Here is a 13,746-nt window from a genome sequence, read left to right on the forward strand (position 1 = left end):
AAAGGACAAATGCTTCTTCTCCCATAACCCCAAACTAATCCACATCTTTTCTGATCTCTATCACCAATTATGTTGAGCTGCTCCTTGTCCCATAGAAAACACCCAAAACTCATATTGAACCTTCACAGTTCTCCAGTTTCAATAGTGCATCTGTGCACCCATTCATTCTCCGCTACCGACTCCCACATGAAATGTTACACCTAAACCCCCCTTCACTCCATCAGTTGCCACAAAAAACCTTGAGACCTTATCAAATGCTTCCTCCAGATCTAGATTTACCAACATTAAAAAGGAAACCCCTTTGCTCTGGCTACACCATCACATCCCTCACTATTGCAAAGTCCAGCTGATCTTTCTTTCTTTCACCCCACAAGCCTGATTTCTTTCAAACGGTTTACCAACACCTTAGCTATTCTTAAAATCTGTACAAAGCATTGTCAATGGTCTCCAGTTTCTCAAGTCAGTTGTCTGTCCCTTTTTAAAAGGCAAGGTTAATACACCTTCACACAGGGTCCCCCATTTGTCTTTCACAAAGAATATGTCCCCATAACCTGCAACAGTATCGGTCCCAATATGTCCCAGAACACTTGAAAAACTCTGTAGGCAGCCCATCAATAGCCAGCACTTTGACTATTCCTGCCAGAGCTGCTCTCAGCACCTCTAAATGAAAAAGGTTTCTCAAGTCTCTTGTGCTCCTCTGGGATTGGCATTGTAATGTTTTCCAGAAAACTCCCTCAGTTCCTCATCTACTTTTCTGCTAGAAAAAGGGTCCTGGTAGAAAAAAGTTGCTGCTTCCAACATTCCCTTGTTTTCCCCTGACCACAACACCATCCTTATTCTGAACTCCCTCCATCATCCTTCTTTGTTTTTGCTTTATTCAACAGAAAAAGAAAGTGGAGCATGTTCCATTCCACTGCAAGAAATCTAAGCAGGTTTTAAACATTCCTTGTCCCCCCCCCCCCCAATAAAAGGGGCTCTTATTGCTGGAAATACCATATATTCATATCCAATGTAATGAAGGCCTTCATATAGATATACAACTTATTCAGTTCTCCTTTTCATGTTTGCCCACCATTCTGTGACAGTCATGCGCTGCCTACTCTTAGCCTACCAGCTATTCAACTAACTTCATGAGGTCTATGTAATTGGTCTCCTTCAAAATCTCAGGGTTCAACTTCCAATAACCTGCTCCAAATTTTCTCCCAAGTACATGCACATCAACCTCTACCTTGTCATGAGCGGAGAACCAGACCAGCAGAACAGAGGCTCCTCCTGCCTTCACCTCTTGGGATACAAACGCAACCCAGACGCTTTACAGCACCCTTTGCATTTCTCCAAGCAGAACTGACCTTCTCACCCATGGCTCTAAAAGCAGTCAACTATAAAACTGCCACAAAAAATGCTAAGCTGCCTTGTTCCTGCATCATCCTTGTCCCTCAAATCCACATGAATCTCACTCTGTAAGTTACCAACTTATTAGCAATACAAACCAAGTGTAAATCTTTGTAGAAGTCTGCTCTCACAACAGCCGGAGCATACATGCACACTAATCCGAAACATCTGTTTCCATAGCAAATGGAAGTGTTAAACCCTCCCAGGTACCTCTACCTGGCACCATTTATCAGGTCAAAATTCCCAAATAAAATCCCCACTCCAGATGAGCAAGCCCCTCATATACTGATCTTGATCCTCCCTTTCACATGTAAAAACCTCACCTTCTGCAATAAATACAGAAAAATCCAAAGTCCACAGGTAGCTAAACAGCTGTTCTTTACTTTCAATGTTAAGTTCTTCACTTCTTTTGACTACTTTCCTTCTTCATTTCCCCATCATCATATGCAGATCATCCAATATAAACATCTCTTACCTCCACCACCTCACAAATGAACCTAAAACCTCTTCCATTTCTTATACTCCATTATTTTTCCTCAACACTAAATTCTTCCTGGCTAAGAAACTCTCATTCACCTATTCACACTCCCTCAAAAACCTTCAGGTACCTACATCTCTTTTTACTCTGCTGCAGAAACATGCACTGCAGTGTGCAGACAAGACTGCCTCACCTGACTGTGGTCTGCCAACGCCCCTGCTGCTTACAACTGCAAAACCTTCTGCCCTCTGCAAAGGTTTTACACACAGATTCCATTTGATTGCCTCTGCACAGGCAGACACCAAGTAACCTATTCTGCCACCTCTACTGCATACCTCTGTAGTGCAATCTACAACAAAATGCTGTGGAGCAGAGGGACATCTGCACAAGTGGCTGCCCCAGATAATACAAACAGCCTCCATTGAAGCCAATCATACAGTTCCTTGTACATCAACTAATCTTTTAAAAAGATATCTTCCTCCAACACAAACAGGTTGAACAGATGTACAATCAGAGGCAAACTCTCTTGCAAATAAAGGCTCAATAAAAACATTTTAGAGGTTAATGCTTTTTTGCTGTGGTAACAGTCCCTACTCTTAAACACTGAGCAGAAGACACCAAGGCAAGGTCAAAGATCTTTTTACCTGGAAAAACCTGAAGGCAGTAGACATCCTCTGGCTCCAAACCAAGTGTGCTAAAATGTACTTCATCCAAAAAGACACTTCTTTTAATGAACCCATTATTTATAATTGATCTTCATGCTGTAAATCATTTCTTATGGCAAAAAAGGACTCAGACAAGCAAGCGATGAGGTGCAGGCATCCCACTAGTGGACTGTAGTATAGGCCGTTTCCTCTGGAGCCCTGCAAAGGCACAGCTGATGGCTTCTCTACAGCAGGTGGCCACCTGGCCTCCACTCCTACCGTCACCTGCTGCCAGCCTGATGCACTGGCGGGGGCCCTGATCGTCTGTCAATGGCCTGACAATGACCACATCTATGGATTTGTTAACATATTAGCATAGCCCCACCCACAAGCAGTAGCACAACCTACCAACCTGAAAACAAAAAGGGACTGACACCTACTGATCTGAAGAAGGAAGAAACCCCTGACAAAGCTGGTCTAATAGCATCAAATTGAAGTAATTCATTTTGTTTCTGACCAGAAAGGAAGGTAGAACCTTAGCCCTAGGTAGGATTTTTTTCTACTGCCTGAAAATGCCTCTCTAGCAGTGTCTTAGGCTTTCTATAGTGTAGTGTCAAACAAATGACAAAGTTCAGGTGTCTGTGAAGCAGAAGTCTCTTTATTCATATGCATATGGAAGTCTGGCTTGCAACTACCAGACTTAAAATAAGTAGTTGAAGATGGTCCTTTATACCTTAAAACAAAGTTACTATGACACATTCTAAACAAATGATAAGACCGCAACACATGCCAATTAATTATATCCAAGTTGCAGACTAGACAACAGTTAGTTCTTTTCATGTTCTGGCCATACAGCCAGCTTACCAAATACATGCCCTTATCTTGCCGACCAAGGTCAGGCATCATCTTTATATAGATATATTTCTGCACAAAGCCTACGTCAAGCCACTAGACTGCATAGTTTGCAAAAAAACTACAAAAACAAGAAACATTATCTCACTTCCCGGGCGGCTCCCTTATCTTCTTCAATAGTAATTGAAATTGCTATTAGAGCTTTTTCAATAGCTTTTACAAAATTTCCAGGTATGTGAGCAATACCATTCCAGGTCCTGTCTTTATAAAAAAAGACATTTAATTTTATATATTTGTCTCAATTTTGTATCCAGGCCAAGATATACAAGGAATTTCATCTTTTTTTCAGGACCACAACGAGAAAAATTGATCTTTGGAGAGAAGTTTTTCTTCATCTTTTTCTTCTGGATATTTCTGTCTGGTGAGTGGACACAGTAAGATGTTAGAACTTGGTTTACATTTGATGCCCAAGGGGTTAGCTTCAATTTAAGCCCAAGACTAGATCTCTACTATCTGTACTTCCAGAGATATTACAAAATGTTGGATGGAATTCATTCCAGTTGGAAATTGCCTCAGTGACACTAACAGGTACTAGATATGCAGTCTGTCATTTAGTAACGGGTAATGCAGTGAGAGTATTAGTGATGCCATGTTCATTTATATCTTTGTTTTCATTTTATAGTCTGTAAATTTGCAGCTTATTTATCAATCCTGGATGTGGGTGTCCAGCCTTCCTCTTGCCCCTGTTTCACATCTTCCTCACTGGCACAGCAGCCTAACAGTAAGACATTGCTACAGAATTCACACAATTTTAATGAAACAGTTAATTCACCTAAAATAAGGAATGTGAATACAAACGAGTTCTGAGTGTTTCACAGTGTTAGAAACCATAATCATTTAAGAAATTTCTGATTGTTGTTTAGGATGTGTGCAGCTGCAGACAAAACTGACAGCTACAGTATTAATGGGGATCAGAGTGGTGCAGCCCACTCTGAGCACTGAAACAGATGTATAAAGTGTATTTATCAGGAAAAAACCTTCCTGGATTACAATATTTTCCAGGGCTGTGAAAGGTTAGTTTAATTTGATGTTTACATTCCTATAATTAATTTTAACTTCTCCTTAATGTTAAAGATGCTTTTAATTTTTGGTTTGAGTACAGCCTCAGTATATAGCTAATAGAAGCCTCTATTTGCTCAGTTTCACTTCAAAATGGATAATTTGGTGAAACATTTAGTTCTTATTGGGGTCACAGGCCTTACAGCACTATGACTAGGACATCACAGTAGTTCTTATGAGTAAATGTCCTCGTCTCTAATAAAGTATAAATGTGTGGCAGTTAAAAAAAAAAACCTACATTAGACTTCCTGTCTTAAATCATTAATAATCAAGATTTTAGAATGAACAGGTCTTTTTCAAAAGACACCAACACAGGCAAAAATTTAACAAAAGTTTTAAGCTTGACTTCCAGTAAGAGATTAAAAAGATAATTATGATGGGCCATCAGCTGGTCCCCATCAGAGATCAGTGACCAATGTGAGACTGTGAGCAAGACTGAGATACTAGTTCAGGTGGGTAGCTGCGTCAGCATGCGTAGGCTGCAAAGGAACAAGTAATAGGTTTATTCCATGCTGAAAAAAAGAAGAAAGAGAACACAACGTTTCGGCCGTGGAGCCTTCTTCAGGTGTGAGAGAGACAGGGCAGTAGGCAAAGGTAAAGTCTGACTGAGATACTACAGGCCAGAAACACAGCCAGAGATTTTATCCCATTTCTTTTTTTTTTTTTTTAAGAATAAGCAAAGCTTCTGAGCTGCTTCCTCCTTAATTAGAGCTTTAAATGGTCTATGTTTATCAAGTCATTAACAACAATAAATAACATTGTAATATTGCTCAGGGTGTGGAATCCCCTCTTTAAGAGGTAAGGGTTACTAGGAGATCACAGCTGAACAAAGTTTGTGTTAAAGAGTTTCAGATGTGGGAGGGCTTTAAGAGGAGGCTGAGCACTTCCCTTTGTGATGATGATGATTAAGCCTGGATGCCAGTTCTGGTCTTCCTGCAGAGCTGAGTGTGGCTCAGGACCTGCACACACTTCAGAACAGCTCAGAGGTCTCAGCTCGTTGCACGTCTTGTATAATGAAAGTCTTTCAAGCTGAATCTTCACCAGTAGGTGCCAAAGCAAAATCACTCTTGAACATTACAAGTTCTCTCCATTACAGCACTATGTAAAAGTGTAAGCAGCCAATTACCATGACGAACAGAGAGGGTGTCAGTGATAAGTGAGCTAATTGTAAAAAGTTCTCCAACAGTTCTCGAGTGGTTATATATTTTTACCAGCACAGCGGCATTCAGACCAGTATGATCACTTTATCCATTCTGTAGGTCTCTATTCCTTTTCAGATCAGCACACGGCAGGGTTAGGTGTTGCCCTGCAGCAGACTGCACAGTTATTCACACAAAAGATGACTTATTAAAGTGTATCTGAATGTGTCAGACGTTACAAGTCTCTTATTCTCAGTGTCAGCACGAACAGCTGACAAACTGAATTTCATGGTTGCACCAGAAGCTTATTTATTTTTGTTACTTAAGGGTATGAGAAGTACAGATGCAGCCATTCAAAATGTGCGGTACAAACCCGCAGTACGGCAATCTACCCACAAGCCAAGTAAGTGATTGGCTGGCCAAAATGACCGACAGGGGCACTCGTGGCACATTGGTTGGTAGTGAAAAGACTTAATGTCTTCACTGTGCACATTTTAATCTCCTTTGTTTTGAATATTTATATGGAATTTTACCACTAAAGGGAAATTTAAGTAGCTGAGCATAAAAAGAGGAGCATAACGCATCTGAAGGTCATAGACGATATTAATTTAGGAACAAACACTACTGTATGTACGTAAACTCTACTGTGTATGGCTGGTCTTGGTAGCTTAAAGAAAAACTACACACCAGTCTTCCATTTCTCCCTAAACATTTTAAGCATGAAAGTTTTGATGAAACAGTACCCAGATATGCGATTGCTGTATAGAATAATTTTTAATTTAAAAAAAGTTTAACAAATTAAGCTGTTTACATCTTCCGCCTGAGAACAGTCACCCGTTGCTACCCAACGAAGAAACACAGCCACTAACTAGCAAAGAGAGGATATTAGCTAGCCAATATGAAAGAAATACATGATTTTGTTTTTCTTTTGCACATTTTTTGAAAATTTCCATCGATTGTACAAGCACTTGGAAAATGTCCAATCCCTAGTTCATCAGGCATTTTCTTTTATGCTGTGGGCATTCTCCCGGTCTGGTGCCGGTCTGTGTCTTCTAGGATATAATGCCAGCGAACTCTTGTTTTTATGTCCACTATAACAGACAATCTCCTTTGCTTTTAACCGAGCATCTAACCCCTCTGATTGGAGAAAAAAAAAAACGTGCTGGTTTGCTATACATACTGTACCAGGAAGATGATTTCTTTCTATTGGAAACGTGTATTTTTAAAGTTTAAGAAGTAAAAACCTTACAGCATACACGGATTTCTAAACTGATCAGGATCGTTATCTTTGTCTTATCCATAAGAATGTTCACCGCTCTGAACATCAAATTAATAATAAACTTTATTTTATATAGCGTTTTAAACGAATAAGTAATTAGATTGCTCATAAACCTAATCACTTTTTCTACATAAACACAGTGATTGCTCTCTGAAAATGCTTTTTCTTTAGGCTCAGATTTCAACTACAGATCGTATTAAATTTTCTTGGAAAAATGTATTTTATGTAAACCATGTTTGCTTTTCATTCGTTTAGGGCTAGAATGTTCATGGTCTTCCAATCAAGTCGACATTAGAAGCTTGCCACGCCCAGACTGTTACACCAACGCATTAGCATGTTAAAGCGATTTCATTGAGGAGCCTAGCTTTCTTAACTAGTAAGTAGTGTACTTCCTTGGCTTTAGAGGGGGGAGGTATCTTTCACTGGAAATCTCAACCCCTTCTACTTTGAAAATACCTGTGAAACCGGTTTAATTCGTCACAGCCAGCACTCCCGCAGAGAGGGGGGTTGTACTCGTTAATGTCTTAGCCGGAACACATTATATCATTTTGTATTTCCATAAAAAAAATCATTTGCCCATCTTAACACTATTGTCGTTGTTTTTATCCTGTAAAGCGCTTCCCACCACTTAATTACTTTTTGATACCATCCTTACACAAAGCAGAAACGTCTTGTATTTTCCGATGACATACAGGTGGAAAGATGACAGATTTTAATCGTCTTTTTTCTGAACCAGGGAAAATCTGATCATGTTTCTCTATAACATGAATAAACATTTTACATATCACCTTTAAAAGTGGCATCTCAAAGTAATACAGTAGATGTTTTTCCCCCGATCACTCGCTCTGGATAAACGTCTCACCTGTCCTGTTCTTAGTTTGTTTTCCTGATTTGCGGATTATGCCTCCTGCGATCCACTCCTGCCCTCACACGTAAAGAAGACTATTTTAAATTTCTTTGCGCGGTCCATTGTGCAATTAACCCTTGTATGTGCCGTCCTTAAGGTGATAGAGAAAAAAAAAAGAGCTGAATAACAAGATTTAAGATGTGGCTGTCAATGTTGGATTAAAAAAAAAGACATTGCTTGAAAATTTATTTCGAGAGACTGGATAAGTAATTCAAGTGTTTTTTTTAAACTTCCTGAAAAAATAGTAATTTAACAATATGTGCAAATGTTTTATGATACATCATGGTTGTGAATGTCTGTGGGGTGTATCTTATTTGTCTGTCCTGACTGGTGGAGCTCATCCAGCTGTGCCTGGATATCTCGGTCAAATATTCAACTAGTGTGTATTGTCCGTTTAGGGTTCTGTAGCATTCCACACGGCTGGCTAGCTTGTTCCCCCCTCCTGCCCCTCTGTGTACAGTAGAGCCTCCTGTACTGGCTGGACAGGAGGCTCTACTGTACACAGAGAGGGGAACAAGCTGCCCAGCTGTGTGGTTGAAGCCGATACCCTGGATTCTCTCCAGACACAGCTGTATGGGCTCCACCATCCAGGACAGGAGGCTCTACTGTACACAGAGGAGCAGGAGGGGGGGGACAAGCCAATACATACTCTTAGAGTTTGATTAATAGGGAATAATATAAAAATAAGATGCACTCTACAGACAGACATTTACAACAGCGACTGTCAGAAGATAGGACACAGCGGCTCAGACACCCGCTGAATGGAAAGGGGCACTTTAATGTTCTGTATGGCTAATACTAAAGCCAATACTTTAATATTCTTTTCTATATGATTAACAATAGTGGGTACTGGCCTAATTCGGCCCTGCTCCCATTGTTAGGTGTTAATGTGTTGTTGTTAAGTGTGAATTTCTACCCGTTTCCCTGAGGTCTGGCTTTTTTTCTGGAAAACCATAACTCTGGTCTTGTCCAGATTGACTGTCAGCGCCCAGGTCTGACAGTGCTGCTCCAGCAGTGACGGGTTCTGCCGCAGCCTCTGTTCTGTGGGCGACAGCATGACCAGGTCGTCTGCAAAGAGCAGGAACTCGATTTCTGCAATTAATGCAGATCAGTAAATCAAGGGACAAAATTGCGCCCGGGTCCTCAATGGGCTTTGACATGCTAACGCGTTGGTTTAACAGTCCGGGTGTGGCAAGCCTCTAATGTCTCCCGACTTCGGCAAAAGTAACCCGCCTTTCATTGGAAGACAATGAACACACTCTAGCCGTACATGTGAATATAGCATAAATATACCAAGGGATTGGGTGAGTTCCCATCACAAAAAAACTGCGAACCTGCACTACAGCTACCACAGTACAGTATGGAGACCAAGACCTTTTACGGGAAGAGACAGGGTGCTTCTGCCGCCCCAGCTTCCAAAGAGCGAAGGGTAAGCAAATACAGCAGACTTCATCTGAAATATGCGATTACAGCGCATATTACAAAGTATTATTGCCGTTTTGAATTTTAAATTCAATTATAAATATTTCTCCGTAGCCTGTTCTTCAAGAAAACACTGTACGGGCAAAACGATCTTCGAAATCTACCACCAGGACAGTAAAAAAAAGAAAGTAGTAAGATGGATAAAAAGAAAAGTTTTATTTTGACGTCTGTTCCGCGACTGATGAATACTACTGTGTGACTATTTCTTACATGAATTATGTTATTTTGCCACAGGCTGTGGGTCTCTGCTCTTGGCCACTGGCCAGGGTGCCAACCTGTAGAAGCAGCACCTGTGTGGAGACTTTTCGGCAGCAGTACGACGCATTACTGGGGAGGATTGGGAGGCTAGAGACACTATGTTCAAACAGTTGAGCATCTGTCTCCCGAAAAGTGCCTCTCCCCACCGTGCAGGTTGCAATGCCTGGCAGAAACTCTGCCCCCTGCAGAGCACACACAGCCTTAGGACACTCCATCCCGGCCTCTCCGCTCACCACCGCGCAGGAATTGGTTGATGCTGTCCCCGCCTTCTATCTCCCCCCAGGAAGCACTGTTTACAGAGCGGAATTCACAGTGGGACGAATAATTCTCCCAGATATCCAACTGGGACCCATCACTCAGGCGATGGAGGGGTGGGTTGTACTTGCAGTGCATCAGCATAGATGGGAAAGCAAGAGCCGACCGCTACGCCGCCCTCGTGTTTCGAAATCTTGTGACTTTTGAAGGTTACTGGGGGTGGACCACATCTGTAAATTTCGATGGGTCCAGAGGCAAAAGTGCCTTGCAATCTCTGGGAAACCATCAGTAGCATGGTGAATCGGAGATTCTCAACCCTTACTTCATGCAACTAGAAAATTCGTGATCAGATCAACGAAATGCTTCGTTGCTATTTACTTTGCTTTGAGATGCCACTTTTCAACGCGATATATAAAAATCAAGGCTTTAACTCCACAAGTCTGAGTTCTCGTGTCTGTCCTATCCGAACTCAAAAGTATTACAATATGTATCATTATAGCAGGTGGTGTACAGCTTTTTAGTATAGATTACACTTTTCTAAATTGTATTTAAAAAATAAAAATGATTAAAATCTAATCTTTCCACATTTGACCCCAAGAAAAATAAATCAAACAGGGAGAAAGCTATGCTGAAAGTTTAGCAAGATACTTAGAAGACAAAGATATCAATTTATGTTGCATTTGTCTGATTGTGAATAAAAAACACATTTAAACTCACATTTGCAATTGAAATCAATATAAGTGTTTATATTGTAACACCTAGGTGTCTATTCATTATTAAAATGACTTAAATTCAATCACGTTGCAATATTTAGAAATATAAGTTTGTTTGGTGCAAGTGAGGTTTTATTTAATATCTGACTCAGGGAAACATTTTATTTTTTCCAAAGAAATGTTTGTTAAAGGAAATTCATGGCTCCAGCGGGATTTGATCACAGACCATGTGACGTGGGAGTCAGGAACCTAACCCACTACACCACCGGCAAGGTCACATGCAGAACGTTGAAAAAGCACTACAGAAACATTATCAACAGACAATGTACAGCGGGTACTATTCTTGTGTTGCAGTACATGAATATAATTATATCATTAATTTCTTTAGATACACAATTCCTTATTATATTCCCTTTTAATATAATTCTAAAAGTATGCTTGTTGGCTCTGGTGTCACAGTTAAAGGCTTCAATGCTTAAAATGTTTAGGGAGAAATGGGGTGTATGTTTTCTTGAAAGTACCGAGACCAGCCATATACTGTATGTTTAAGTCCCAAACATAATATTTATTGCCTTCACACACATTACAGTATGGCCCTATTCTTTTTATGCTCAGGTACTAAGATTTCCCTTCAGTGGTAAAATTCCATATAAATATTCAATACTATAATGGGCACAGTAAAGACATAAAATATACATACTGTACACAGTAGTCTGCATACAGTAATGTTTATGTTCCTAAGTCAATCTCTTTTATGAGCATGTGAAAGGCATGGTGAATTGGAGACCCAAGTTACTGTACTTTGCATGATTGGAAACATATGCATGATTGCAAAATGCTGTGGTGTTACTTTTACAAAGGTCAATGAAAAAAAAATGCAGACCAGGGCAATACTTTGAGTTTACAGCTTGTCCAAGGTCATTCATTAATACTATTAGTAATATCTTCATTAAAGACTGATGGCGACAGCTCAAACATTAGAGGTTGAGCTTTATTAGCTCCACCTTGTGGAAATTCCGGATACTATTATTTTACTTGCGGTATTATAGGAGAATTTATGGTAACTCACAGTAGACTGCGTAAAGCGCACCGCAAAATAATGCGGTATCACCCACGCATTTTGAATGGCTGCATCTGTATATAGAAGTATGTTTCTGTACTTTGCAATTCTGCTTCCCATTTGCAGAATTTTGCATTGTTATTTGCCAGGTGTTTGTCCAGTCTTGAATTCCAATTACATCTTAACTTCCTCTGCTGCTTATACCAAATACTTAATGTTAATGAAGACCCTCTAGAACCATGTCACTCAGATCTTTTGCTCTGGGGTTTGATTCCATTCTGAGGCTCATTCTGTCCTGCAAGTTCAGAACATTCACTAGTGCAGGTCAGGCAGATGTGCAACAAAATCAAGGAAAACTAGGGCAAACAGATGTATTTAAAAATAACTAAATCAAGGCAAGACTGTACACATCATACAATGTTACACTGCATACAAAAAAAAACTCAGAGGCCTACATTCTACAGACGTGTAACTCATAAGCCTGTACAGATGCAGCCACTCCTATTACTGCATTAGTGGTACCACACAGCACTGCAGTACAGCAGGGAAGTGTGGTTCACTGGCCAAAGACAATCAATAGATGTCACGTGTGGTACATTAGGTGTAAGTAAAATGATTGCTTCATTTACTCTTTTTCTCTACTGCACATGTTCAAATCCCCTTGGAATATTAATATGGAATTTTACAACTAAAGGGAAAAATTTGGAAGCTGAAAATAAAAACAGAAGTATAGCATAATATATTCCACAATGTAATCCAAGTTTCAGCAAAGGAATAGGAGAACATTCCAACTTAATTTTGATCATGAAAAATATTTCACACATGCTGTATTGTAGTGGCTTTAAAGCCATATGGTCTTATACATAACATACCTAATGTACATACAGTAAATGGTAGTGGTGGCTAAACATAAAAACTAAGCACACACCGTATTCCACCATCTCCATAAAAGTCTTCAACTCTGTAATTTACAGTGGATATTTTGAAAACATTTGTGCTCGTTTTAACTATATGAAGTCTAGAAATTTCATTAAAAGAATGGCTTTATCCTTTTCTAAAAATACTGTAACGCAACAGGGGCTCAGGCGGGCGCCCTTGCCGCATTAGGTCGGCCCCCCACCGTCGGGGGCTCGACCCGGGACTCCCACGTCACTCAACAGGGACCCAGCCCGGTGAGCCAAAGAGATCTCTCCACAGCCCAGGGTCTGTGGTCCTGCTATTACTGGGAAGGGCGGTGACGTCACCTGCTCTGGCAAACCGGCTCTTACACAGTACCTGTCGGCCGTAAACGTTACAATACATAAAGTTTTGCAAAAAAAAGTGTAATACCGATTTCATACCACTGTGGTATCGCCGGGGGAAAACAAATGTAACACATGTAACTCACACCACACTGATCTTCTTTGTCCTTCGTCCGTATGCTTCCCAAATCCGTTCCGTAATCCGTTACCAGTATGCTTAAACGATCCAAATTTCCGAGCCCGTATAACCACACCAACCCGCACCGTATCCAACTCATAATCTGTAAATCTTTGTCATATACCGTATCCAATAGTCCGTCCTTCTTTAATACCTTCCAGCACAATCCCAACCCTCTCCTTCCTCCAAAACGCTTCAACCCTATCAGCTTCCACACCGGCTCACCGCTTCTGGGGCATTTATATTCTGTTTCCTGACGCAGGTCACCTGCGTCTCATTGTTTCGCCGCACAGATCTTTTCCAACAGCGGGTCAGCTGGTTATCCTTGGCAGCCATCTTGCCCAGGTCTATATCTAGTATATCCAGTGTTTCGTTACGGAAATACCGGTTATAAATGACCCTTCCCCTGGTCCTCTTACACCACATGATAGGGAATATTAACATTGGACCACACAACTAAAAAATTTTGGCAGTTAAAAATATCGGTAACACTTTATAATAACTTTCATTAATGAGTCATTAACAAACATATAATGCTTAACAGATCATTAGTTCATGTACATTCACATAGTTATAAATGTCATTAAATGATCATTTATATTTAAGGTCATGTGTTTTTAAATAATAAAGTTTGTTGTTCATGAGTTGTACAGTCTGTTAAACGATTTCATGTTTCTGCCTGCTTTGTAACATTGAAAGAATTCAACAGAAAGAATGGAAGCTTTAACATTTTATATCTTTATGTATAA

The 13,746-nt window shown here is 40.3% G+C and overlaps 1 long non-coding RNA gene across 2 annotated transcripts in view; it reads right to left on the reverse strand.

Moving 5' to 3' along the window:
* LOC148647685 (uncharacterized) overlaps positions 1–13,334 on the reverse strand; it is a 663,201-nt gene extending 649,867 nt beyond the window's left edge. For both annotated transcript variants that reach the window (XR_015926670.1, XR_015926666.1), the window contains exon 1: positions 12,966–13,334. This is a non-coding gene — a long non-coding RNA (uncharacterized LOC148647685). The remainder of the gene's footprint in view (positions 1–12,965) is intronic.
* Positions 13,335–13,746: the final 412 nt, after the last annotated feature.

The sequence above is a fragment of the Lepisosteus platostomus genome, chromosome 15 (assembly GCF_059453375.1).
Source record: "Lepisosteus platostomus isolate fLepPlt1 chromosome 15, fLepPlt1.hap1, whole genome shotgun sequence".
Classification (NCBI taxonomy): domain Eukaryota; kingdom Metazoa; phylum Chordata; class Actinopteri; order Semionotiformes; family Lepisosteidae; genus Lepisosteus; species Lepisosteus platostomus.